Raw genomic sequence first — 26,760 nt, 5'->3', positions numbered from 1 at the left:
AAGATCTTCCTAAAGAAAAAGGGAAAATCTTAAGATCAGTCCAGAAAAGAGACGTGTCTTGAAAATAAGCAATAGAACTGACTTCAACAATGAAAGCCAGAACACGATACCTTTATAGTGCTGAAAGAAAATAACTGCCAAACTAACATTCTATAAATATAGCAAAAAAAAGGAAAATCTTTAGAGAACAGTGGTAAAATAAAGACATTTTCAGACAAATGGAACAAATTCATCCCAGAAGATGCACAGCAAAAGAAACAGTAAAGGAGTCTTCCATACACAAGGAAAATTACCTTAGATGTGAACTGGACAATGCAAAAATAAAGATAAATGAAAACTGGAAATATGTGCATAATTCTAATTGGACACAGACTGCATAAAATAATACCTTAGGATTTCTTAACAGATATAGTCTTAGAATACATAAAGAAATGGCATCTAAGTCAGTAAAGGTAGAATTACAAGTGTTACAGAGCCCTTGCACTGTATAGGAAAGGCTAAAAGTATCAATGAATATTACACTTTGAGAAGTCAAAGATGCATAATATAATCACTAGGAAAGGGGTGGGAAAATTATAGCTCATGAGCCACATTTGGCCTGTATTCTTCTTTCGCATAGTCCCAAGCCAAGAATGTTTTAAGAGCTTAAAAAGAAAAAAAAGAAAAACAATGAATACAGATGAAAAAATCCTCAACAAAATATTAACAAGTTGAATCCAATAATGTATAAAAAGATTTACACATCATGACCAAGTAGAATTTATTCCAGGCATGCAAAGCTGGTTCAACGTTTAAAAAAACGTCAATTAACGTAATCCATTACACGAATAGACTAAAGCAAAAAAATCACACGATCTTATCAATAGATGCAGAAAAAGTACTTGACAAAATCCAATACCCATTCATAATTTTAAAAACTCAACAAACTAGGTATGGAGGGGAACTTTCTCAACTTGATAAAGAACATGTATAAAAACTCTACAGCTAACATCATAGAGGTGAGAAAATAGAAATTTTTCCACTAAGATCAAGAACAAATAAAAACGTCCCCTCTCACCACTTCTTTTCAATATCATAATGGGAAGTCTTAGCTAATGTATTAAGCCAAAAAAAATAAAACACATACAAATACAAAAGGAAGAAATAAAACTCTTTCTTTGCACAGGACATGATTATCTGTGTAGAAGATCAAATTTTAAAAAAATACTCCTGGAACTGATAAACATTATAGCAAGGTTGCAGGATAGAGTTAACACAAAAAAGTCTATCAGGGCACCTGGGTATCTGAGTCAGTTAAGAGTCCAACTCTTGGTTTTGGCTCAGGTCATGATCTCATGGTTCCCAAGTTCAAGCCCCCCAGCGGGCTCTGCACTGACAGTGCAGAGCGTGCTTTGGATTCTCTCTGTCTCCCTCTCTCTCTGCCCCTCCCACATTCTCTCTCTCTCAAAATAAACACATAAACAAACAAAAAAAGTCTATCGCTTTCCTATGTATCAGCAATGAACAGAAGAAATTTGAAATTTAAAATACCATTTACATTAGTACTCCCCAAAATGAAATAGCTATAAACTTAACAAAACGTACATTTTTTAATATGAGGAAAATTACTAAACTTTGATGGAAAAAAAACAACAACAAAGAACTAAATAAATGGAAAGATACTCTATGTTCATGGATAGGAAGACTCAATACTGCCAAGATGTAAGTTCTTCCCAACTTGATGGATAGATTCAATACGATCCCCAAAAGTTATTTTGTGGATATCAACAAACTAATTCTAAAGTTTATGCACAGAGACAAGAGACACAGAATAGCCAACACAATATTGCATAAGAACAAAGTCAGAGGACTGACACTATCTGACTTTGAAACTTACCATAAAAGCAAAAGTATGAGAGCGTGATATTGAAAAAATAAGAAATAGATTACTGAAACAGAAGAGTCCACATATAGACTAAACTATAGTCAACCGATCTTTGACAGAGGAGCACATGCAAAAGTAATGCACGTGCCAAAAAAAAGTGGATCTAGGTAGATGTTATACCTTCCACAAAAATTAGCTCAAATGTACATAAATATAAAATGCAAAACTATCAAATTCCTGGAACATAACAAAGGTCCCTGGTATGACAGTGACTTTTTAAATACACAACCAAGGGCAAGATCCATGAAAGAAATAACTGGTGAGTTACACTTCATTAAAATTTAAAACTTCTGCTCTGTGGGGGCTCCTGGGTGGCTCAGTCAGTTAAACATCTGACTTGGGCTCAGGTCATGATCTCACGGTGAGTTCGAGCCCTGAATCGGGCTCTGGGCTGACCGCTCAGAGCCTAGAGCCTGCTATGGATTTTGTGTCTGCCTCTCTTTCTTCCCTTCCCCTGCTCACACTCTGTCTTTCTCTCTCTCAAAAATAAATAAACATTAAAACTTCTGTTCTGTGAATGACACTGTCAAGAGAATGAGAAGAGAAGTCATAGACTGGGAGGAAATATTTGAGAAAGACCTATCTGATAAAGGGCTATTAAGCAAAATACACAAAGTCAGACTCAACAATAAGAAAACAAACAACTGAATTAAACAATGGCCCAAAGGCCTTAACACACCTCTCACCAAAGAAAGTACACAAATGGCAAATAAGCATATGAAAAGATGTTCAACAACGTAAGTCATTAGGGAATTGCAAATTTAAGCAATAAGGTACTACTAAAAACCTATCAGAATGGCCCAAATACAAACAATGACAACACCAAATGCTGGTGAAAATGTGGAATAACAGGAACTCTAATTTATTAGTCTTACCATATAGTCCAACAGCACTCTGTGTTATTTACCCAAATTAGATGAAAACTTACATTCACACACAAAAAAATTGCACATGAATGCTTATAGCAGCTTTATTCATAATTGCCAAACCTTGGAAGCAACCAAGATGTCCTTTAGTAGGTGAATGGATAAACTGTTGTACATCTCAACAACACAGTATTATTCAGCCCAAAAAAGAAATGACCATCAAGCCACAATAAGATGTGAAGGAAACCTTAAGCGCATATTACTAAGTGAAAGAACCCAATCTAAAAGGGATACATACTGTTGAATTCCAACTATATGACATTCTGGAAGAGATGAAAACATACAGCATATAAGATTTTTAGAGCAGTGAAATTATTCTGTAGAATATTATTATCACAGAATACATGCCCACATACATTTGTTAAAACTCAGAATATACAACACCAAGAGTGAACCTTAATGTAAACTATGGACTAAGAGTGATAGTGACATGTCAGTATAGGTTCATCAATTGTAACAAACATAGCACTCTTCTGGGAGATGATGTTCTTGGTGTTAATAGTGGGGGAGGCTGTGCATGTTTGATGCAAGGGGTACATGGGAATTCTCTGTAGTTTCTGCTCAATTTTTATACAAACCTAAAACAACTTTGAAAAAGGAAAGAAAGAAGGTAGGGGAAAAAGAACACATAACAGAAACTATACATGGCCTGAAGAATCTAAAATATTTACTTATCTGATTCTTCATATTAAGTTTCCTGAACCTGTCTGTGGGATAACCACTAAGAATGCTAAACGGGTGGAAAATTTTTAATTACTCAAATCACTCTAATAAAGGGTTTCTCAATCTTTACACTACTGATATTTTAGACCAGATAATTCTTTGTGGGAAGGAGGCTTTCCTGTACATTGTAGAATATTTAGTAACATATTCCTCGTCTCTACCTATTAGATGCTAGTAGTACTCCTCCCCCCAGTAGTAAAAAACAAAAGGTCTCCACATTTTACCAAATGTACCCTAGAGAGGCAAAAATCACCTCTGTCCTTCCTTTGAGAATCACCCCTCCATTAAGAATTCTATTTATTTTTTTAATGTTTATTTATTTTGAGAGAGCAAGCAGGGGAGGGGCAGAGAGAGGGAGACACAGAATCCAAAGCAGGTTCCAGGCTCTGAGCTGTCAGCACAAAGCCCGACACAGGCTCAAACCCACACACCACAAGACCATTACCTGAGCCGAAGTCAGACGCTTGACCAACTAAGCCACCAGGTGCACCAAGAATTCCATTTAAAAGAAGGCAAGCAGGGAGATAAGATGGAACATAAATAAGCAGGAAAACAGAAACAGTTACACAATAGACTTAGACACATATCATTAATTACTCTAAAGTAGATAGATTAATGCTTCAAATAAGAAACATAAAAAAATATCACCCAACTATATATCTTTTTATATGACTTTTTAAAACATAAGGACATGAAGACTAAAAAAAACCCCCAAAATATAATTAAGCATTAATCTAAAGATAGATGACAGAATTACATTAATATCAGATAAAGTAGAATTTAAGGTCAAAAAATAACAATCAACAGAAACAGTACAGTAGATGAAGTAAGACATTTGTAATGATAACAGATTAAATACACCAGAAAGTTATGACAATTTTATACACAAATAAAGTAGAAGGGGTCAGAACTACAGGGTAAATAGATAGATTCAGAATCACAGGGGTATAATGTAACCACTATTCTTGGTAACCAGTAGAAAAAACACAAAAAAGTAATCAGTAAGAATATAGACAACTTAATCAATATAATTAACCCACCTGACCTAACATATATAGAAAACTATTCCCAGAACTATAGAATACACATTCCTTATAAACATACATGTCACATTTATAAGTACTGACTACATGCTGGGTATTTTTTAAAAATCGAAAAAAAAAATTTAAAAACAAAATTATACAGACTATTTTTCTGGCCACAGTGCAATTAAACTAAAACTCAACAGAAAAAAGTAACTGAAAAGCTATATATGCCTAGAAAGAATACATTTCTAAACAACATGAATTAAAGAGAAGGTCACAACAGAAATCAGAAAATATCTAGAAGTAAATGAAAACTGATAAGACATCTTAAAACTTTTGTAATAAAGACTTCTGCTTCTGGGATGATGGAGCAGATGTTTATTTCCCTATATAATCCCACTAATACAAATAAATGTCCTGAACGGTATACATATATAAAACAACTCTCAAAAATGGAGACCAGCAGCCAAACCGGCTAAAAACCTCAGAACATCAAAATTGACACACAGGTGGGTTCCCAGGGATTCCTTTTCATATATGATCTCCAACCTGGAGCTAAACAAGGTGGCAATGGTTTCAGACTTGGGGAAGGGGCAAAAAAAAAAAAAAAAAAAAAAAAAAAAAAAAAAGGCCTTAACAAAAGCCTGCTCTCTTAGCCAAAGAAAGAAGAAAGGGGAAACCTAGCAAGACAAAAATGTTTTAGACAATAAAATCTACTCCAGGAAAATACTACAGAAAAAACTGTGATTCCACCACCAACCGTGCCAGCAAAGGCCAGATTGTTAGGAAGTACTCTAATATCCTGCCAGCTTGCATGGTATATAAGGTCAACAAGGAAGTTGGGACTTTTATCCCTGCTGAGTGGTAATAAAGTCCCATGCTTCTGTAATGTCAGTGGAGACTACTTAGGAAACCTGAACTTTCCACCCTACCAACAGTAAGGAAGAGCACCTACCTCACACTGTTGAAAAGCCATCAGATAAGCGCTAGTCGAGAGTTAGGTCTGGCACTACCACTCAGTGGTAACAAGGCTACTCTTTCTAGGGTGACAGTGGGGACCACCTGAGGAGCCAGAACTCCATGGCACCCAGCAATAATGATGATCGCCCACAACTCAGGTGACAACAGAAGCCAACAGGGGAACCTAGACTTCTACCCCTTATCTGGCAATAATGGGGCGTTTCCCCCCTTTCCTGTGCCAGAGAAGTGTCAGGAAAAGCCAGAAATAGTAAACAGTCTCATAACATAATACCCTACATGTCCAGGTTTCAAAAGAAAATCACTAGTCACACCAAGAATGAGAAAGGTCTCAAACTGAAAGTAAAAGGACAAGTGATGGATGCCAACACTAAGAGAAAAAATATGTTAAAGTTATCTGGCAAAGATTTTATTTTATTTTTTTTTCTTTTTCAACGTTTATTTATTTTTGGGACAGAGAGAGACAGAGCATGAACGGGCGAGGGGCAGAGAGAGAGGGAGACACAGAATCGGAAACAGGCTCCAGGCTCCGAGCCATCAGCCCAGAGCCCGACGCGGGGCTCGAACTCACGGACCGCGAGATCGTGACCTGGCTGAAGTCGGACGCTTAACCGACTGCGCCACCCAGGCGCCCCCTGGCAAAGATTTTAAATAAGCCATGCTAAAAATATTTCAATGAATAATTACAAACAAGCCTGAAATAAATTTAGAAAAAAAGACACAGCAAAGAAATACAAGTCTCAGCAAAGAATAGAAGATATAAAGAAGAACCAAGTGAAATTATAGAACTAAAAAATACAATGACCAAAATAAAAATCTAAGGATGAGCTCAAAGGCAGAAATAGAAAAGAGGGGTGCCTGGGTGGCTCAGTTGGTTAAGCATCCAACTTCAGCTCAGGTCGTGATACACAGTTCGTGAGTTCAAGCCCCATGTCCGGTTCTGTGCTGACGGCTCAGAGCCCGGAGCCCTGCTTTGGATTCTGTGTCTCCCTCTCTCTCTCTGCCCCTCCCCTGCTAATGCTCTGTCTCTCTCTCTCTCAAAAATAAATATTTAAATTTTTTTTTTGATTAAAAAAAAGAAATAGAGAAGAAAAAGAATGAATTAGAAGACAAAGCAACAGAAATTACTTAACCTGAATAGAAAATAGATGTAAAAAGTAACAGATGTTCAGGAACTTGTGGGACTGAAATAAAACATCCACCATTTGTGTCATTGGAGTATGATTCCATTTATAGTAATATCCAAAATAGGTAAATCGAGAGAGATAGAAAACATATTGATGGCTGCCAGGGACTGAGGGGAGGGAGAAAAAGTGACTGTTCAATGGATACGGAGTTATCTTAGAAGGTGATAAAATGTTTGGGAACCAGATGGAGGTGATAGATGTACAACACTATGAATGGACAAAATACCACCGAATTCTCTACTTTAAAACATTTAATTTTATGTTATATGAATTTTGGCACAACATAAAAAAAGAAACCACAAGCTAGGAACTGAAAGGCACATCAATTTAAAAAAAGATGTATACAAAAATAATACACCACTCTACTTGATTCTAAAATCTCTGTGCCGTCCTTTTTTTTTATTACTTTTTAATGTTTATTTATTTTTGAGAGAGAGACAGAGGATCCAAAGCAGGCTCTGCACTATCAACACAAAGCCCAATGTGGGGCTTGAACTCACTAACCATGAGATCATGACCTGAGCCATAAATCAGACACTCAACCAACTGAGCCACTGAGGCACCCCTGTACCTTCCTTTGGAAATGCGATCAAGACCAGGATGTCCATCATCATCAATTTTATTCAACAATGAAAATAACCAACAAAAAATGTGGAACAAGACAAAGATATAAAAGGTTAAAAAACTGGGAAGGAAAAATAAAACTTTCTTTACATACAGATTGTTCTAACTGTGTATGTAGAAAATCCAAAAGAATTTATAGAGAAATCATCAGAAGAACCTGGTGAAGACTGCTAGGTGGATGAATATAAAAATTAGCTGCACTCTACGTGTCAGCAATATTTTTAAAGACATTTTAAAAGCACCAAAGAATATCAAATACCTAGGCAAAAAGATGTGCAAACCATTATGCAGATACCCATTAGAGAAACTAAAAAAGACCTATATACATAGAACTATGTACTATATACTGGAAAACAACATTCTAAAGATATAAATTCTCCCCAGATACATGGATGTAATACCAATCAATATCCTAATAAGCAGGGGTGCATGCATGTGTGTTACGTGTGTGTGTGTGTGTGTGTGTGTGTAAAATTTAATATACTGATTCAGAAATTTACATGGAAATACAAAAGGCCAGAAATCTTGTAAAGAACAGCAGAAACTATTTTAGAAAACAAGATAGGAGGACTGGATATCAAGACGTTACAAATCTACAGTTATTAAGACACATCGACCCATGTAAGACATTTAAGAACAAAGGTGGTTTTGCTAATCAGTGAGGAAACAGAAGACTGCAATAAAAAGGTGCTGGGACAACCAGATCACTTTATGGACCTGGGCCCAACTTTGCATTATGCACTAAAATTAACTGTAGTTGTACTGAAGCTCTAAATGTGAAAAAGCAAAAAAAAAAAAAACAAAAACAAAAACAAAACAAAACAAAAAAAAAAAAAAACAAAGTTACTGGAATATAGGAGAGTGCTTTCAATAACCCATGGCAGGAAAAAAAAAAAATACTAAAAAAGCTAAAAAGCAATTTCCTGAAAAAAATAAGATTGAGCAACTTTTCTCTGTTGATGAGCCATTTGGATGTCCTCTTTTGTGAAAAGTTTATTTGAACCTTTTACCCAATTATTTCTCTTGAATTATCTTTTTACATAGTAATGTGTAGGATTTCTTTTTAAAATTAAAATCACAATGAGAAAACCAAAACGATTGACCATAACAAGTCTAAAGAGGAGAAGCAACAAGTTGTGGTGTAAACTGGTATATCCATGTTAGAAAAAAATGAGCACTACTCAAGTTAAAGATGTATATATACTATGACTCAATAATACTTCTACTTGAAACCTACCCCGCCAAAATGTGAGTACAAGTACACCAAGAGATTTCTGTTGTAAAGTTACTGCTCGTAACAATACTATTCCCAGATGAAACCTAGAAAACAAACCAAATGTCCATTAACAGCTGAAGACACATATTGTGACATAATGAAACTAGCACTTTACGACAACGAAAATAACCTACAGAAACACTCTACACAGGTGAACTTCAAAAATACTGTGCGAAAGACAGACAGAAAAGCATACTATTCTAAACATAAAGTTCAGAAAAAATTAAAAACGGGCAAAACTGTAGTATTTAGAAGATACATGCTTAGGTGTGTCTAGGTTATAAAACTATAAAAAGAAGTGATTAACGTAAAAGTCAGGACAGTGTTACCAGAGAAAAGGCCATCAGTTTTCTACATTTTGATCTTTGTTGTGGTTAAATTGGGGGTTTGCTTTGTAAATCACTCAAAGGATAGTATTTGTGCACTTTTCTGCTTTTTATAATTCACAAATTTTTAAAACATTCAGAATTTCAAATTCTAAAATTCAAAGTTTTAAACGTTCACTCAAAGATCTGGCTCATATCTCAGGCTTTGTCTCTTCCTTCACTCTGAGGGAGATGGCAGTGTTCACCTCTAGCGCCTGATCCAGTGGGAATGCCACGTGTACCTCCTTGTATGTGGCCCAGCAGTCTTTCCCTCTGGCTCCCTTCCAATTTCCTCTCCCATCCTGTCCTAATAGAAGTGCTAACAGTCCTTTCCAGTAATCAGAGTAGCCTTCTAAAGTTCCTTTGTAGGTAGGGGCTCCAGTCACCTGCTGCTGAGACTAATGAAGATGTGGTTGGCTCTTTAAAAAAAAAAAAAAAAAAAAATCTGACTCAATATCATCAAGGATCCTGGTCTTTTTCATTGAAACTGCGTACAGAAAATCTCATTGAAGGGGGAGATCCCACACACCACCACTCATTGCTGTTTACAACCCAAACAGAAAGAAGCTTATTTTGCTACCACTACTCCAACAGGTGGAAACAAGATTTACTCCTTGCTCATCAACAAACCAACAAGAACTACCACAACTCCTCCAATGAAAAGCTACCAAAGCCCCAAACTCTCACTCCTCTCCTTTCTTTCCAAACTACCCCTCCCAAGTCCCTCCTCTTCTATATAAAAGAATGCTCCTTTCCTTTGTTCTCTGGACTTGCTTACAGTTTGCCATAGTTTGTATGTCCCAAAGTGCATTTCCTCCGCTATCCTGAATAAACTCATTTTGCTAGTAAAACTGGCTATTTTATGTTTAAAGTTGACACCATACTTCTGCCAACATAACCTGTTGGCTTAATTCTCTTCATGGTTGTGAAGCTACCACATTTTCAGACATCACATGGATACACAATAACATTCACAAAACAGACAATTTCATCAACCAATTCTCTTTTGTTTAGCCTTTTTATTTTTAAAGTAAAATTTACACATAATAAAATGCATAAGTATACAATTCCATGAGCTCACAAAGAAAGAATCCCAGAGTATTCTATTGTTTAAATATATTTTGTTGGGGCACCTGGGTGACTCAGTTAAGCATCCAACTTCGGCTCAGGTCATGATCTCACAGTTCATGAGTTCAAGACCCATGTCGGGCTCTGTGCTGACAGCTCAGGGCCTGAAGCCTGCTTCGGATTCTGTGACTCCCTGTCTCTCAAAAATAAACATTAAAAAAAATTTTGTTAATAAAAAAAGAATGACTAAAATAAAAAACGTAAGACACAACAAGTGTCGGTGAGGATGTGGTGAAAAAGGAATCCTCATGTACTGTTGACGGGAATGCAAACTGGTGCAGCCACTATGGAAAACAGTATGGAGGTTAGTCAAAACTTTAAAAATAGAACTACCATATGATCTATAATTGCACTTCTGGGTATTTACCCAAAGAATATGAAAACACTAAAAGGATATATGCACCCCTATGCTTATTGAAGCATTATTTACAATAGCTAAATTATGGAGGCAGCCCAGTGCCCATCAACAGATGAACAGATAAGATGTGGTGTGTATGTATGTACATATATATGTATATATGTACATATATAATGGAATATTATTCAGCCATAAGAAAGAATGAAATCTTGCCATTTGCAACAACATGGATGGATTTAGAGGGTATAAGCTAAGTAAAATAAGTCAGTGAAAGACAAATACCATATAATTTCTCTCATATGTGGAATTTAAGAAACAAAGCAAGTGAACAAAGGAAAACAAAACAAAAGGCAAACCAAAAAACAGACTCTTAAATACAGAGAACAAGCAGATGGTTAGCAGAGGGGAGGATGAGGGGGGAATGGGTAAAATAGGTGAAAGGCATTAAGAGTACACTTCTCGTGATGAACACTGAATAATACATAAAATTAATGACTCACTACATTTTATACCTGAAACTAATATAACACTCTATGTTACCTACATTGGAATTTTTAAAAAGTAAAAAGAAACTGGTGAAATTTTTTTTTTAATGTTTATTTTGAGGGAGAGAAAAACAGATAATAAGCAGGGGAGGGGCAAAAGAGATGAGATACAGAATCCAAAGCAGGCTCCAGGCTCCAGGCTGCCAGCACAGAGTCTGATGCAGGGCTCTAACTCACGAATCACGAGATCATGACCTGAGGTGAAGTCGGAAGCTTAACTGAGCCACCCAGGCGCTCCTAAAATTTTTTAAAGAGACAAAATCTTTTTAAATTTTTTTGAAGTTTTTATTTAAATTCCATTTAGTTAACATACATTGTAATATTAGTTTCAGGTGTACAATACAGTGATTCAATACTTCCATACACCACTGGTGCTCATCACAAACACTGCACTTAGGTCTTTAATCTATTTTGAATTTATTTTTGTGTATGGCATAAGAAAGTGGTCCAGTTTCGGGGCACCTGGGTGGCTCAGTCGGCTGAGCATCCGACTTCAGCTCAGGTCATGATCTCACGGTTTGTGAGTTCCAGCCCCACGTCAGGCTCTGTGTTGACAGCTCAGCCTGGAGCCTGCTTCAGATTCTGTGTCTCCCTCTCTCTGCCCTTCCCCTGCTCATGCTCTGTCTCAAAAATAAACAAAACATTAAAAAATTTAAAAAGTGGTCCAGTTTCATTCCTTTGCATATAGCTCTCCATTTTTCCAGCACCACTTGTTGAAGAGACCATCTTTTTTCCATTGCATGTTCTTTCCTCCTTTGCCAAAGATTAATTGATCACATAACTGTGGGTTCATTTCTGGGTTTTCTATTCTGTTCCATTGATCTATATATCTATTTTTATGCCAGTACCAAACTGTTTTAATCACTAAAACCTTGTAACATAACTTGAAGCCCAGAACTGTCATGCCTTCAGTTTTTTGTTTGTTTGTTTGTTTGTTTTAAGAGGTTGCTTTGGCTATTCAGGCTCTTTCATGGTTCCATACAAATTTTAGGATTGTTTGTTCTCGCTCTGTGAAAAGTGCTGTTGATATTTTCGTAGGGATTGGATTAAATGTGTAGATTGCTTTGAGTAGTATAGACATTTTGACAGTTGTTCTTCCAATCCATGAGCATGGACTGTCTTTCCATTTCTCTGTGTCATCTTCAATTTCTTTCATCAGTGTCTTATAGTTTTCATAGTGTAAGTTTTCACCTCTTTGGTTAGGTTTATTCCTAGTTATCTCATGGTTTTCGGTGCAATTATAAATGGGATAGATTCCTTAATTTCTCTTTCTGCGGTTCCATTACTGATGTATAGAAATGCAACAGATTTCTGTACATTGATTTCGTATCCTGTGACTTTACTGAATTCATTTATCAGTTCTGGCAGTTTTTTGGTGGAGTCTTTCAGCTATTCTCTATAGAATATCATGTCATCTACAAATAGGAAAGTTTTACTACTTTCTTACCGATTTGGATGCCTTTTGTCTTTTTCTGTTGTCCCACTGCTGTGACTAGAACTTCCAGTACGACGTTGAATAAAAGTGGTGAGAGTGGACATCCTTAAGGTGAACAAAATTTTCCAGAGTTTGAGTATACACGCCAATTCCAATCCTGGCAGTGCCAAAGTGAAAGTGGTCGGGAGCACACCACCACCAAGAGCAAGTGGAGTGGTTTCTATACAGAAGATATGGAAGCGAAGGAAGGAAATCATGTGATGGATATGGCCTAAAGATTGCCTTATTCAGGATAGCCTAGCTGGCTGGCCGTGACTGGTTGTTCATAAGTTTCATTTCCTCACATTCAAGTGCGTGGATTCTGGCTTATGTTAGCTAAGGGCATTAGAGCCACCTCAGTCTAACAGCCTCCTCATTTAATTACTTTCACACAGTCTTTTTAATTTTAGCAATTCTAGGAGTTGTAAAGTGATAGCTCATTGTGGTTTTAATTTGCATTTCCCTAAAGCTCTTCTCTCCCACCCACCCCCTGTATTTAATGGCCAAAGATCTTCTTCATCCAGGATAAGATCTGTGCTTTAAAAATGTTCACAACAAAAAACGTTTACTTTGCAACTGGTAAAACGAGACAGTGATTTGTGTATTAGAAACAAATACAAATCTACAATTTATCTCATGTACTGACTACTGGTAGCTCCCTGAACATACGCTGCTGTTTTCTACCTCCATGTCTTTGCAAATACTAATTTCCTTATCCAGAAGGCCTCTTCTATCCCTCTGTACTCTGGTCTAGTGAATTTCTCATCAGCCTTCAAAACCCTGTTCAGAAATGTATTACTTCCTCCATTAAGTACTTCCTGACTTTCTCAAATATAATTAGGTAACTATTCTATCTTGTAAATGTACATGTATGTATATATAACACACGCAGTGTAACTGCTTCCAGGCAAGAAACAGGTCTTACTCATCTTTACAATAACCCACACACAGGCACATCATTACCTCAAAAATATCAAATGATTATATTCACCATTCTAATGCTGCCTTGCTCTTGATTCACTTTCACATCCATTTTCAGTAACTGAGGCTTCCAGACTGTATTGGGCTTAATGCTGCCACAAAGGAAGATAAGTCACTTCTTAATCTCTGTAACCTACGAATATTACCTGTATAGTGAAAGATGGAATTAAATTAAGGATTTTTAAAGGGGGAGTTTATCCTGGATTATATGGGTGGGCCCTAAATGCAATCACATGTATCCTTGTAAGAGTGAGGCAGAGGACGCTTTGAGACTACAAAGAAGGAGGGAGTGTGACCAAAAGGGCAGAGATGTCACCCCAGCCAAGGCATGCCTGGAGCCACAAGAAGCTAGAAGGAAAGGATTCTTCCCTAGAGCCTCTGGAGACAGTGCTGTCCTGGATTTCAGTCTTCTGGTCTCTAAGCTGTGAATGAATAAATTTTTGTTGTTTTAAGCCACCCACTATGTGGTAATTTGTTACAACAGCTACAGGTTAATTAATATACTGGCTTTCTCTTCAGTCTATTATTCATAACAAATTTTACCCAAACACAAAATTTCTATCACAATTTTAAATTCATACCATAATCAAGTTTTTCTGATTTCAATACACATTTCAATTACTTACAGAATATATCAATGTTATATATAAATGAATAATGTTATAATTAAGAAACAATTCTTATTATACAAAGTTTGCCAAATAAAATCACAACACAAATTTTTTAAACATTTTAAAAAATTTTAACGTTTATTCAGTTTTCAGAGACAGAGCATGAGCAGGGGAGGGGCGGAGAGAGAGGGAGACACAGAATCTCAATCTGTCAGCACAGAGCCCAACGGCAGACTTACACTCACGAACTGTGAGATCATGACCTGGGTCGAAGTCGGCTGCTTAAACAATTGAGCCACACAAGTGCCCCCACAATGCAAATTTTTTAAGCACATGGTTCAAACCAAACTTTTTTTAAAATGTTTATTTTTGAGAGACAGAGAAACAGAACACAAGTGGGGGAGAGATGGAGAGAGGGGGAGACACAGAATCCAAAGCAGGCTCCAGGCTCTGAGCTGCAGCACAGAGCCCAACGTGAGGCTCAAACTCACCAACTGTGAAATCATGACCTGAGCCCAAGTTGGGACAGTTAACCAACTGAGCCACCCAGGCACCCCCAAAGCAAACTTTTAAAGAAGAAAGGTTTAACAGATTACTTTTGATCAGTCTATTAATCAGGGAGCACTTATTAGATGAACGAGTCTCTGTGAAAGGCAGTTTTTTAAAAACTCAGCACAACTCTTCTCAAAATACCTCATCTTCCTCTCCTTACAACTATGACTATCATAGAACCATACCTTCCTACCACTTCTTTTGACTAGTCCCAGCTCTACAGACATACCTATGACATTCTTTTGCACAAGAGCTGTATTTCTTAAGCAGTGGTACAATGTCTGCTCAAAAGGATGGAAATTCCAAATATTCCAAAAGCACAGCTGCTAATGCTCATGGAAATCTTCCAAACACATTCCCTTAAAAAGCACATGCTATGCCTTTGAACATTTCAAAACAATGCTTTAAATACTACATGCCCCTAGAGTGAATGCTGTTTTTTAGAAACATTAAAATCTAAGGAGAACTACATGAGGCATTACTTCTCTTATAACAAAACATTAGAAATTAAGGTCTTTAAAACCCAGAGAGACTACCACACTAGTCACCCAAATAGACGACGGATGGCCATCCCAGGGTGTCTTGTATACAAAAAAAGTCACAACTTGACACCCTGCCAAAACCTAAAGTGCAGCTGGGAAGAGACCCTTCAAAACCCTGGTAAGGTGCCAGGCCCCTTAATTGTGATTTAGAATGAAACAGGAGGGCAAGGAAAGAGGAAGGGAAGAAGATATGTATTAGAGTGGTTAGCAATCAACCACCAAGCACTCTGAATTAAAATGTCATTCTATTCTTATAATTGCACTGTCTGCTTCCACACAGCTTAATTCACACAAAAGAATTCTACAAAATAGGATTTAGTAACCAGTCAACCTCAAATACTTAGAAATAAGTTACAAAAGTCTCTGAAAAGTTGTGATCTCAAAACCAAAGATGACTGTTGCCTAAACCATACTTCAAATTCATTTTAATGTTTCTTAGTGTAGGCTCTCTTGCATATAACACGGGACTTGCCAAAAGATTTATGAGCACTTAATACCTTTGTGTGAGCTGTAGAGGCTTCTTTGCTCATAGCCCCATATACTGAAATAGATAAAGCTACCACGTAGCTTGTAACACAAAATGAAGGCTATCTACTGATCTGACAATATACCCTGGAAATTATTTTTTAAGTAAATCTGAATTATTTCCATGAGATTTATGCCTTAGTCTGAAAAGTTAAATAAAGGAAAAAAGTTGATTAAGAGTTCAACATTTTTGCTCAGGTTAACATAAACATTCTCTTTTTCATCTTTGAGGATCTACCAAAAAGAAAGTATAAAATTTCTCAGAGCCAGAAAAGGTAAATAAATAAAAGTCATCCTCAAGACAGAGGTTAATTTTAAAACCGTATCTTTATTCATTCATCAGTTGATGGGCATTTAGGCTCTTTCCATAATTTGGCTATTGTTGATGGCGCTGCTATAAACTCGGCATTGAAAAAGAATGAAATCTTGCCATTTGCAACAATGTGGATGGAACTGGAGGGTATTTTGCTAAGTGAAATAAATCAGTCAGAGAAAGACAGGTATCATATGTTTTCATTCATATGTGGAATTTGAGAAACTTAACAGAAGACCATGGAGGAAGGGAAGGAAAAAAAGTTGCTACAGAGAGGGAGGTAAACCACGAGAGACTCTTAAATACAGAGAACAAACAGGGTTAAATGGGGTGGACAGGTGGGGGGAGTAGGGAAAATGGGTGATGGGCATTGAGGAGGGCACCTGTCGGGATGAGCACCTGGTGTTGTATGTAAGTGATGCATTACAGGAATCTACTCCCAAGACCAAGAGCACACTATATACACTGCATGTTAGCTAATTTGACAATAAATTATATAATAAATAAATAAATAAATAAATAAATAAATCCCTATCTTACCAAAAACAGGGGGTGGGGGCAATTAATACAACCAGCATTTATTGAGTGGCTACCACACCACATTTACTGAGTGGTCCACTTACACAAAGAGAACTCTGAGGGGGATACAGAAATATGCAGACCATCAGGTCAAGCCAACTTCTTAGCAAGGAAGAGCCTGCCTGTATTAAAAGTATTACAGACACTTTCTAAGTGTCTATTATGTGCTAACACTGTTGGGTACAGGGATACAGTAATAAATAAATTAAAATCCTTGCCCTCAAGGAGTTCGAGTTAGTCCTTGAAACCTACATGTTAACCAACACTTGCTGACTGAACAAGGATAAGAGAAAATTTATTATTTACCAAATCCTTTTTGTACTTAAATTTTTTTGCCATGTGCATATATTACCAATTCCAAGTAATACATGAATTCAGAAAGTTTTAAAAGTATAAAGCAATGTAATATATTTATAGGCAGTATGTGTACAAAGGGAAGACAGGCCTACCTCCACTAGAGAGGCTGTCCAGGAAGATTTCACAAAGGGGGTGATCCTGAGATAAAACCAAACACGCAAAGAAACATCAAGTATGAAGGCATGGAGATGGAAAACAACTTTGTGGGTAGGGGATAGTGAGGTGGGGAGCAGATGAGCCTAGAGAGGTGGGCCAGGGCCTTGAAGGAAATGTGCAGGAGACTGGAGTTTATCCTGGGATCTAGAAGAGCCAATGAAAAGTTTTAAGCTTGTAGGCAGATGAGGGACAGTCCAGGATAGTTTCAGATTTGTACTTTAGAAAAATAACTAGGTTATCCAAGGTGTGTAAAATAAACTAGGTGGGCAGGGAGATAGTGGGAATCCTAGAGAAAATAAGATCAAAGGGCTGGGAAAGTAATGATAAAGATCTGAACTAAAACTGTGGTAGCAAGTAGTCAACAGGGAATGATCTTGAAAATAAACTTGGAGTTAGAAGTAACAGAAATTAGTAGTTAGATATTGATACTCATCTCCCTCAAAAAAAAAAAAAAAAAAAAGCTATTTTAATGTTATTAATTAAAAGGCCAACCAGAAAATCAGGGAAGAAAAAAAAATGGAATCCAGTGAAAGTAGAAGAAAGGTTGCTTCAAAGATTACAAGTACTCATCCTCCATGTAAAAAATGAATCAAGCACAGGAACCTTTGCAAAAGCATCTTAGTAAATGCAAATACCATCACAGTACAACACTCAAAATATCTACCTTTCTTCCATAGAGATTTCATCAGCAGAGGGGTAAACACTAACGCTTGCTCTGTCAGGAACAAAGACATAAAATAAGTATTTTGTTCTTTAAATGTCCACCTCCTGTAACTCCTCATTCTTTCCCTCAAACAATCATCTCTATAGCAACATACTCTTAAGAAATTCGTGGGTGGAAAGCATATGTTTTTGCAAAAATATGAGAACTCAAGAACACGACTACTCTATTTTTCCCTTTAATATAAGAGATTCACAACATACCCTAAAAGATAACTGCAAAATATGGAACAAAAAAAGACTTAAAAATGTGAGGAAATGTAAAAATCGGTATTGCACATGCTTATATGGAAATTCTTTTTATATGTTACAATGACACCTTGTGGTAAGGCTTTTTAAATTATATAACTTACCTTGGAAAACATTTTTACACCAGAAATATAATAAAACTGTTTTAGAATATAGGAAAAGACCAAGATCATATGCTGAGGTAGAATAAACAGATACAATGATCCATTTGGAGAAATAAGGTAATAGAGGCTCTTCAAATATTAAAAATGGAACTACTGTATGATCCACCAATTCCATTCTGGGTATTTATCTGAAGAAAATGAAAACACTAACTTGAAAAGATATACGCATCCCCACATTTGCTGCAGCATTATTTACAATAACCAAGATACAGGAACAATCTACATGTCCATCAATGGATGAATAGATAAGAAAATTGAGCAACAGACACACATACACAATGGAATATTATTCAGCCATTAAAAAAAAAGAATGAAATCTTGCCATTTGTGATAACAAGGAGAGACCTCAAGGGCATTATGCTAAGTGAAATAAGTCAGAGATAAACAAGTGAATAAGTGAAATAAGTCTCCTCCTCCCCCCAACATGCACAAACACTCCAAACTATTAGACTGGTGGTTGCCAGAGGCAGGAGATGAAGAGTGAGAAAAATGGGTGACCTGGTTTTGTTGTTTAAATAAATTGAATTTTTAAGAAAGAAAAAAGGGGCACCTGGCTGGCTCAGTCAGTGGAGAATGTGACTCTTGATTTCAGGGTTGTGAGTTCAAGCCCACATGGGTTATAGAGATTACTTAAAAAATAAAATAAAATCCTAGAGAGGGAGAGAGGCAAACCGCATGAGACTCTTAAATACAGAGAACAAACAGAGGGTGGATGGGGTGGGGGAGAGGGAAAAATGGGTGATTGGCACTGAGGAGGGCACTTGTTGGGATGAACACTGGGCACTGTATGTAAGCCAATGTGACAATAAATTATATTCATAAAAAAATTAAAATTAAAAAAATAAAATCCTTAAAAAGAAAAGAAAATGGAGGACAAAAAAATCAAGCTTTAAAAAACATCATGATATACAGGCTAAAGCAACTATAAACTATAAGGTATTATACTATTCCCTTCAATTAAACTAAAATTATTAGTGTTTCTTATATGATGCAAAAATAAACTGCTTTTGAAATCTGGGGCAAAATTTGTAAGAATGGCAGCCCCTTTACATGAGAATATTGACACATGGTTTATGAAGTATGAAAATAATTTTGTCATTACTCCTTTCAATATTACATTAAAAATTTCAATCTTGATTAATCCAATAATTAACAGAATTTACAATCATCTTTCATCAAGAGCTTATTTACTAAACCATGCCAAACACCGTAAACATACAGAAAGGTTAATAACGCAGTTTGCACACAACCACCTTTATAAATCTCTGAAATATTCTTCTCCCTTAGCATCTACAGTACCATGATCATCTCCTAGCTCTTTGACTTCTGTCTCTTCTTTGTTCCTGTTCTCCCAGTCACCATGAGAAATCTCTGATCCACGGCTGCCTCTCTCTAAATTAAGTCAAGTTGCTTCTCTCACACTTCATTTTTTACACCTATTTGAATGACATTCAAATTTACACCCACATTCCGAACACAGCTCATAACTCCCACTCTACTCACATGTCCCATCCACAATGGAAGCTGAACATAAGAATTAAACTCATTAACTTCAAATTTCCATCTGCCTCCTTTAAAAAAAAAAAAAACTTACCACTATCATCTCTGAATTTCTTAGTACACAACTCATTCCTCAACTTCCATTAGTAATAAATTATTAATCTTGCTGATTCTTCTTCATCTGTCTCTTGATTTGAATCATTCTTCTTCTAGAACCATCACCCTTGAGGGCAAAACCTCAAATATTTTACCCTTGGTTTATTTTAAGAGAAATCTCCTAAACATGTGCCAGATTTTGGTCTTTCCTCACCCTTACATCGCCTACAAATATCCACCAGGACAATCTTTCTCATATACTGTGTTCATCACTGTAACTACTATTATAATCCTTCCTATTTACTGGATGGATCAAATCTAAGCTTCTCAGCCAAACTCACAGTCCTACATTAGCCAACTGTCTATATAAACGCAAACATTTCATTTTGCTGCCTCACAACACTCCTTTGCTAGAGCCAATTAAGTTTGCTTTACAGTCCCTCAGACACATTATTTATTCTTGCCTTCACAACTGTGTTCATATAGTTATGCCAAATTAAAATGCCTCCTTAAATCTCTTCAATTAATCCACAAATCAAGGTCAGAGTTAAACCTAAAACCTTACAGTCTAAACATACTTTGAGTTTATAGTTACTCTGAAAGTAAACATTAACAGGGATGCCTGGGTGGCTCAGTCAGTTAAGCATCCAACTTTGGCTCAGGTCATGATCTCATGGTTTGTGAGTTCAAGCCCCGCATCAGGCTCTGTGCTGACAGCTCAGAGCCTGCAGCCTGCTTCAAATTCTGTGTCTCCCTCTCTCTCTCTGCCCCTCCCTGCTCACCCTTTCTCTCTCAAAAATAAATAAACATTTAAAAAATAATAATAATAGTAAACATAAACCTCTTTCTGCTTCACTGGTTTCTGCCTTCCTTGTGCTTACCTCAGAATATTTATTCTGTATTCTATCACATCTGCACTTTTCCCCTCTAATGCTTTACAATTATGTAAACTGCCTTTCTAAAGAAATTAAGTTTCTCAAAGAAAAAACAATAATCGTCTACTCATTATCAGAGAAATACAAATCAAAGCCACACTGAGATACCACCTCACGCCAGTCAGACTGGCTAAAACGAACAAATCATGGAAACCACAGATGCTGGCAAGGATATGGAGAAATGGAAACCCTCTCACACTGTTAGTGAGAATGCAAACTGGTACAGCCACTCTGGAAAAGTGTGAAGGTTCCTCAAAAAATTAAAAATAAAACTACCCTATGACCCAGCAATAGCACTACTAGAAATTTACCCAAGGGATACAGGAGTGCTGATGCATCGGGGCACATGTACCCTAAAGTTTATAGCAGTGCTTTCAATAATAGCCAAATTATGGAAAGAGCTCAAAATGTTCATCAACTGATGAATGGATAAAGATGTGGTTTATATATACAATGGAATACTACTTGGCAATGAGAAAGAATGAAATCATGCCATTTGCAGCAACGTGGATGGAACTGGGAGGTATTATGCTGAGTGAAACAAGTCAGTCAGAGAAGTACAGATATCATATGTTTTCACTCATATGTGGATCTTGAGAAACTTAACAGAAGACCATGGGGGGAAGGGAAGGGGAAAAAAATAGGTACAAACAGAGAGGGAGGGAGGCAAACCACAAGAGACTCTTAAATACAGAGAACAAACCGAGGGTGGATGGGAGGGTGGGGGAGAGGGGAATACGGGTGATGGGCATTGTGGAGGGCACTTGTTGGGATGAGCACTGGGTGTTGTTTGTAAACCAACATGACAATAAATTATATTAAAAAATTTTTTAAATAATAAAAAAGAGAAAAAACAATAATCCTCTACCTTTTGGGTCCTTTTCATAACTCCCAATTGCAATAAACTTAATGACAAAAGTGAACCACAAATTTTCTGTGATATGAATCCTACTTTCCCACAGGCTTACAATGTAATTTCAAAGATGAAAAAGGATGTTACCAAGAACGCTGTTTGCTAATCAATTATGCATGCCTTAAACAGTTATCCATCAAGATATTTCTGCCTGAAAAATAAATTCTGGGGACAGTCTGGTAACCAAAAGCCTTAAAAATGAACATAACCTTTGACCTAGCAATTCCACGTGTAGGAATTAATTCTAAGAAACTAATCAGAGATGTGTACCAACATTTGTGTTCAAGGACTGCTTTCATTTATCATTCAGTAAACACTTACTGAGTACATACCAAGGGCCAAGTAGAAGTGGAAGATAAAATTAGGTCCCTGCCTTCATGGTGTTTACATCACAGTGCTGTTTATTATGGAAAACAGGCTATTTTCTAAAAAGTGTGTTTAATAGAAAGTTATACCATATTCATGGATCAGATAATAATCCCATTAAGATATTACTAAGATGTTAATTTCTCCCAAATTCAATGCAATGCCATTTAAAAGCCCAGCAGACTTTATAGATATTAACAAGCTAATTCTAAAATTTATATGGAAACAAAAAGACATGGAATAGCCAAAACAACTTTGGGAAAAAAAAAAAATGTTGGAGAACCTGCACTACCTAACTTCATAACTTACTAAATCCAACAAAAATCAAAATTGTGTGGCATTAGTGTCAACACAGACACATAAATCCATTAAAAAGAGAGTAAAGTTCAGAAACAGATTCAAACAAATATGGCCAATTGACTGACAAAAATGTAAAGTCAGTTCAATGGATAGGATAGTCTTTCCAATAAATGGTCCCGGGACATATGCAAAAAATGAATTTTAAGTTGTACCTCACACCATACACAAAAGTTGACTCATAATGTATATATAAACACAAAACACAAAACTATAAAACTCTTAGAGAAAATGTTGGAGAAAAGTTTAGTCATGGGTTAGGTAAAAGATTTCTTTAAATTGGTTAATTATTATTAAAATTAACAAGTTAATTTTAAACCAAAAGAACTTCTGTATTTAAAAGACACCATAATGGGGGCTCCTGAGTGGCTCAGATGGTTAAGCACTCGACTTTGGCTTAGGTCATGTCTCCCAGCTCGTTGGTTCGAGCCCTGCATCAGGCTCCATGCTGACAGCTCAGAGCCTAGAACCTGCCTTGGATTCTGTGTCTCCCTCTCTCTCTGTCCCTCCCCTGCTCATGCTGTCTCTCTCTCTCTCTCTCAAAAATAAATTAACATTAAAAAAAAATTAAAAGACACCATAATGGAAATGAAAACAAGACTGGAGGAATAATTTATACATATATGTATCAAAACATATTATATACATATAATACATAAACATATATCTATCATATTGATAAAGGACTTGCATCCAAAATACGTAAAGAATTCTGAAAACTAAATCATAAAAAAAAACTCAATTTAACAACATAAAACTGGCTGAAAGATTTGAGCAGACACCATGCCAAGAAGACACACAAATGGTTAAATAAACACTTGAAAAGATGTTAAATATCATTAGTTATTAATGGCATGCAAATTAAGAACACAACATAGGGGCATCTGGGTGGCTCAGTCAGTTAAGCATCAGACTCTTGATTTCAGCTCAGGCCAGGATCTCACAGTTTGTGAGTTTAAGCCCAACATCAGGCTCCCCACTAGCAGAGAAGCTCTGCACTGCCCCTCCCCTGCTGGAGCTCTATCTCTTTCTCTCTCAAATAAGTAAATAAATAGACGTTAAAAAAATGTTTTTTTTAAAAGAACACAATGTAATACTACTATACACCTATTAAAATGGTTAAAACTTAAAAGGCTAATATGACAAAGTACTGTCTAGAATGTAGAAGAACTGAAAGTTTCATAAACTGGTGGAAATATAAAATAGGAAAATCATTTGAGGAAATCATTTAATTTTTAAGAAACTGACAAACATTACCATATAATCTAGCCATTTTATTTTTAAGTATTCACCCAGGAGAAATGAGAGCATGCCTATACAAAGACTTCTACACAAATGTTTATAGCAGCTTTTTTTGTGAGACTCAAACACAGGTCCATTAAGAGGTAAATGGATAAACAAATTGTGATATATCCATACAATTGAATACAATATTCAATAAATATGAGTTATTTACCATGAATGAATCTCAAAATAATTATGCTGAGTGAAAAAAAATCTAGACAAAAAAGAGTGCATTTTATATTATTTCATTTATATAATTCCAGGAAACGCAAACGAATCATAATGCCAGAAAGCATAACAGTGGTTGCCTGGAAATAGGAAAGAGTGAGCAGTTGGAGGGGGTAGGAGCAAAAGGGAAGGATCATAAGAAAATTTCTGGGGATAATAGATCTATTTAATTCTTGACTGTGATGATAATTTCACAGGTATATATACATATACATATATATATATCAAAACTTTAATTTTAAAAATGTACAATTTGTTATTTATCAATTATATTTTAAAAAAGCTGTTTTTAAAAATAAACATTGTGAACCATAAGGAAAAAAACTTTCCTAAAAGTAAATTCTAGGCCAAAATGTCAGTTAAATTTTTCTTTAAAAAAAAAGAGAAAAAGTTATGAAAGAATACTTAACATCAGGAGATGTTTGTTACATAAGTAGAAAACACAGACCACAGGGGCGCCTAGGTGTCGCAGTCGGTTAAGCGTCCGACTTCAGCCAGGTCACGATCTTGCAGTCCGTGAGTTCGAGCCCCGCGTCGGGCTCTGGGCTGATGGCTCAGAGCCTGGAGCCTGTTTCCGATTCTGTGTCTCCCTCTCTCTCTGCCCCTCGCCCGTTCATGCTCTGTCTCTCTCTGTCCCAAAAATAAATAAACGTTGAAAAAAAAAAAAAAAAAAACACAGACCACAAAATACTCTGGTATATAATCCTTATTTTGTAAAAAGCCTATTTACATAACTATATATGCATAAAAAACAGAGAAGATAAACAGTAAAATATTAAGTAAGACCTATGGGTGATAGGTGTGATTTTATTATGTCTGTGCATTTCCTGCACATTTCTTATTTTACAACATAAAATATATTTATAACCAGATGGAAAATGTCAACTGAAAAAAAGGACACCTCAAAGTCTACTTGATGACCAAAGGAGGAGGAAAAAAGTCTCCCCTTTGCACATCAGAAAAAGTGACCAAATATAAAAGAAAATGAGGCTTGAAGTTAAAGCCTCCACTTCAAGAAATAACCCAGAATTACTGAAATTCCATGCCTTTCCACGTAAGTTTATGCAACACTCAAAAATGTATTCAGAGACAACTGCTTGTTGTCAGCCCCAAATCCATACTCTACAGAACTACCAAATCTAAAACAGCAGTATTCAAACAGTTCTAGTAAATATCTTCAAACTAAATCTTATAGAACTCCAATATTTAGAACATACTAGGTCTTTTACTTGAGTATATTAAATATAAAAATTTTAATTCAGAAAATTTTATACTGAAGACATATCAGATCTTTATTTCCGTATCAGTTAATATGCTGGAGGTCTCTAATATTTTTAAATCCAGTTTACAGCACATTTGGGTATATTTACCTTTTACTGTACCTTTTAAAATAGTTGAAGATGTAGTTAAAAAACATTCAAATCAAATCTTGGCAGAATCCTGAAGTGCTTCCCACTCAACAGTTTTGCAAAATTGGTCAATAACGGTTAATTCAAGCTTATTAATATAGTATATAACAACCTTTCACAATCTGGACCCTCTTTACCCTTCCATGCTCACAACTCCCTGATTTGTGCTTATACCCTAACAAAACTAAATTGCTTATAGTTCATTGAACACACCATACATTTGCTCACCTCACATGGATCCCTCTGTGGAATGCAATCTCCTAATCTCACCTTTCATTCATTTTTATATTCAACTCAGTCACTACTTCCTTCTGAAAGGCTTTCCTAGATGCTTCCTTTTTTCTTTTCCTCTAATCCATTCTGAGTTAACTGTCATTGTGGGTCCTCCATAATGCCATGTATTTATCCATATCAATTTATTCACTTCACTATATTATAATCAGCTATTTGTATTCCAATTGCCTGCACTAGACAAAAACCTCCCTGAGATCAGAGATTATGTCTGAGTCATCTTAATACCCCCAAAACCTTGCATAATAGCTGGAACATGGCAGGTAATCAATGAACACTTGTTGAATGAATAGTAAGCAGTTTTTCCACTTATCAAAAGGACAGGAAAAGCAAGAAACTGCATAGGTCTTGGGGTTCCAAAACCCCAAATGCTTTATAATTTGGCGCTAAAGGAAAATCACGGAATTTAAGTCAACAAGTACATTTAGAGGACAAATAAATGCCTATTATTGTGCAAAGGATTATGAGTGATATTAAAGAAGTATGGATCAAGTTTTACCTTAAGAGTTCCACACAGAAGCAAAAACCATATGAGGAAATGAGCAGGTTGATAAATCCTCTTCACAAAACAGCCAAATAACCATTTTAGTGATTTGGAATTCAATCAAAAGCATTCATCAAACTGAAAAGTGTTTATTCATGAAAACAACTAAACTCTGGATAAGAAGAACATGAGTTTACAGCATTCTTACCTTTGGCTACTCCCATCTCCTCCCACCTCTGTCACTTAGAGGAGTTTAACAAGCTATGAGGCAGAAGGTTCACCACCACTACTGGAGCTTAATCTGTTGATCTGCTACACTGTCAGTTGAAGTGGAGACTTCTGTGGTAAGTTAACAGTGAGGGCCAGTGGCACCTGGAGCCTGAGGCTGCAGGACTCTATGCGGCAAGCAACAAACTGGCATACTAGCTGAGGATTTTACAGGAGTTCTGAAAGTTTAGACAGCCTTGGAGGGGCTTGATAAACTATTTACGAACGCAGCTTAAAATAAAACTGTGGACTAGAGACTGAAGGAGGTCCATGCCACTCACACATCCTTGGACAGCAGAGCTATCTATCCTTATGCACATGGCAAGAGAGGCTGGTGCAAAGTAAAAG

At 36.3% G+C, this 26,760-nt stretch overlaps 1 protein-coding gene across 9 annotated transcripts in view; it reads right to left on the bottom strand.

The window, feature by feature from the left end:
• The window catches only part of CEP83 (centrosomal protein 83), a 124,072-nt gene that overhangs the window by 91,093 nt on the left and 6,219 nt on the right, over positions 1-26,760 (bottom strand). For 2 of the 9 annotated variants that reach the window (XM_086712645.1, XM_086712649.1), the window contains exons 2-4: positions 13,525-13,660; positions 12,507-12,714; positions 8,625-8,707 (exon numbers count right to left, since the gene is read on the bottom strand). The exons of 3 other annotated variants lie outside the window; for them this stretch is intronic. The gene's annotated coding sequence lies outside the window, so the exon portion shown is untranslated. The remainder of the gene's footprint in view (positions 1-8,624; positions 8,708-12,506; positions 12,715-13,524; positions 13,661-26,760) is intronic. 4 more of the 9 variants (XM_086712646.1, XM_086712650.1, XM_086712647.1 and 1 more) reach the window with 2 other exon arrangements.

The sequence above is a fragment of the Puma concolor genome, chromosome B4, assembly GCF_028749965.1.
Source record: "Puma concolor isolate L17-30 chromosome B4, mPumCon1.1.hap2, whole genome shotgun sequence".
In the NCBI taxonomy this organism is placed as follows: domain Eukaryota; kingdom Metazoa; phylum Chordata; class Mammalia; order Carnivora; family Felidae; genus Puma; species Puma concolor.
This window is presented reverse-complemented; position numbering and strand designations above follow the sequence as displayed.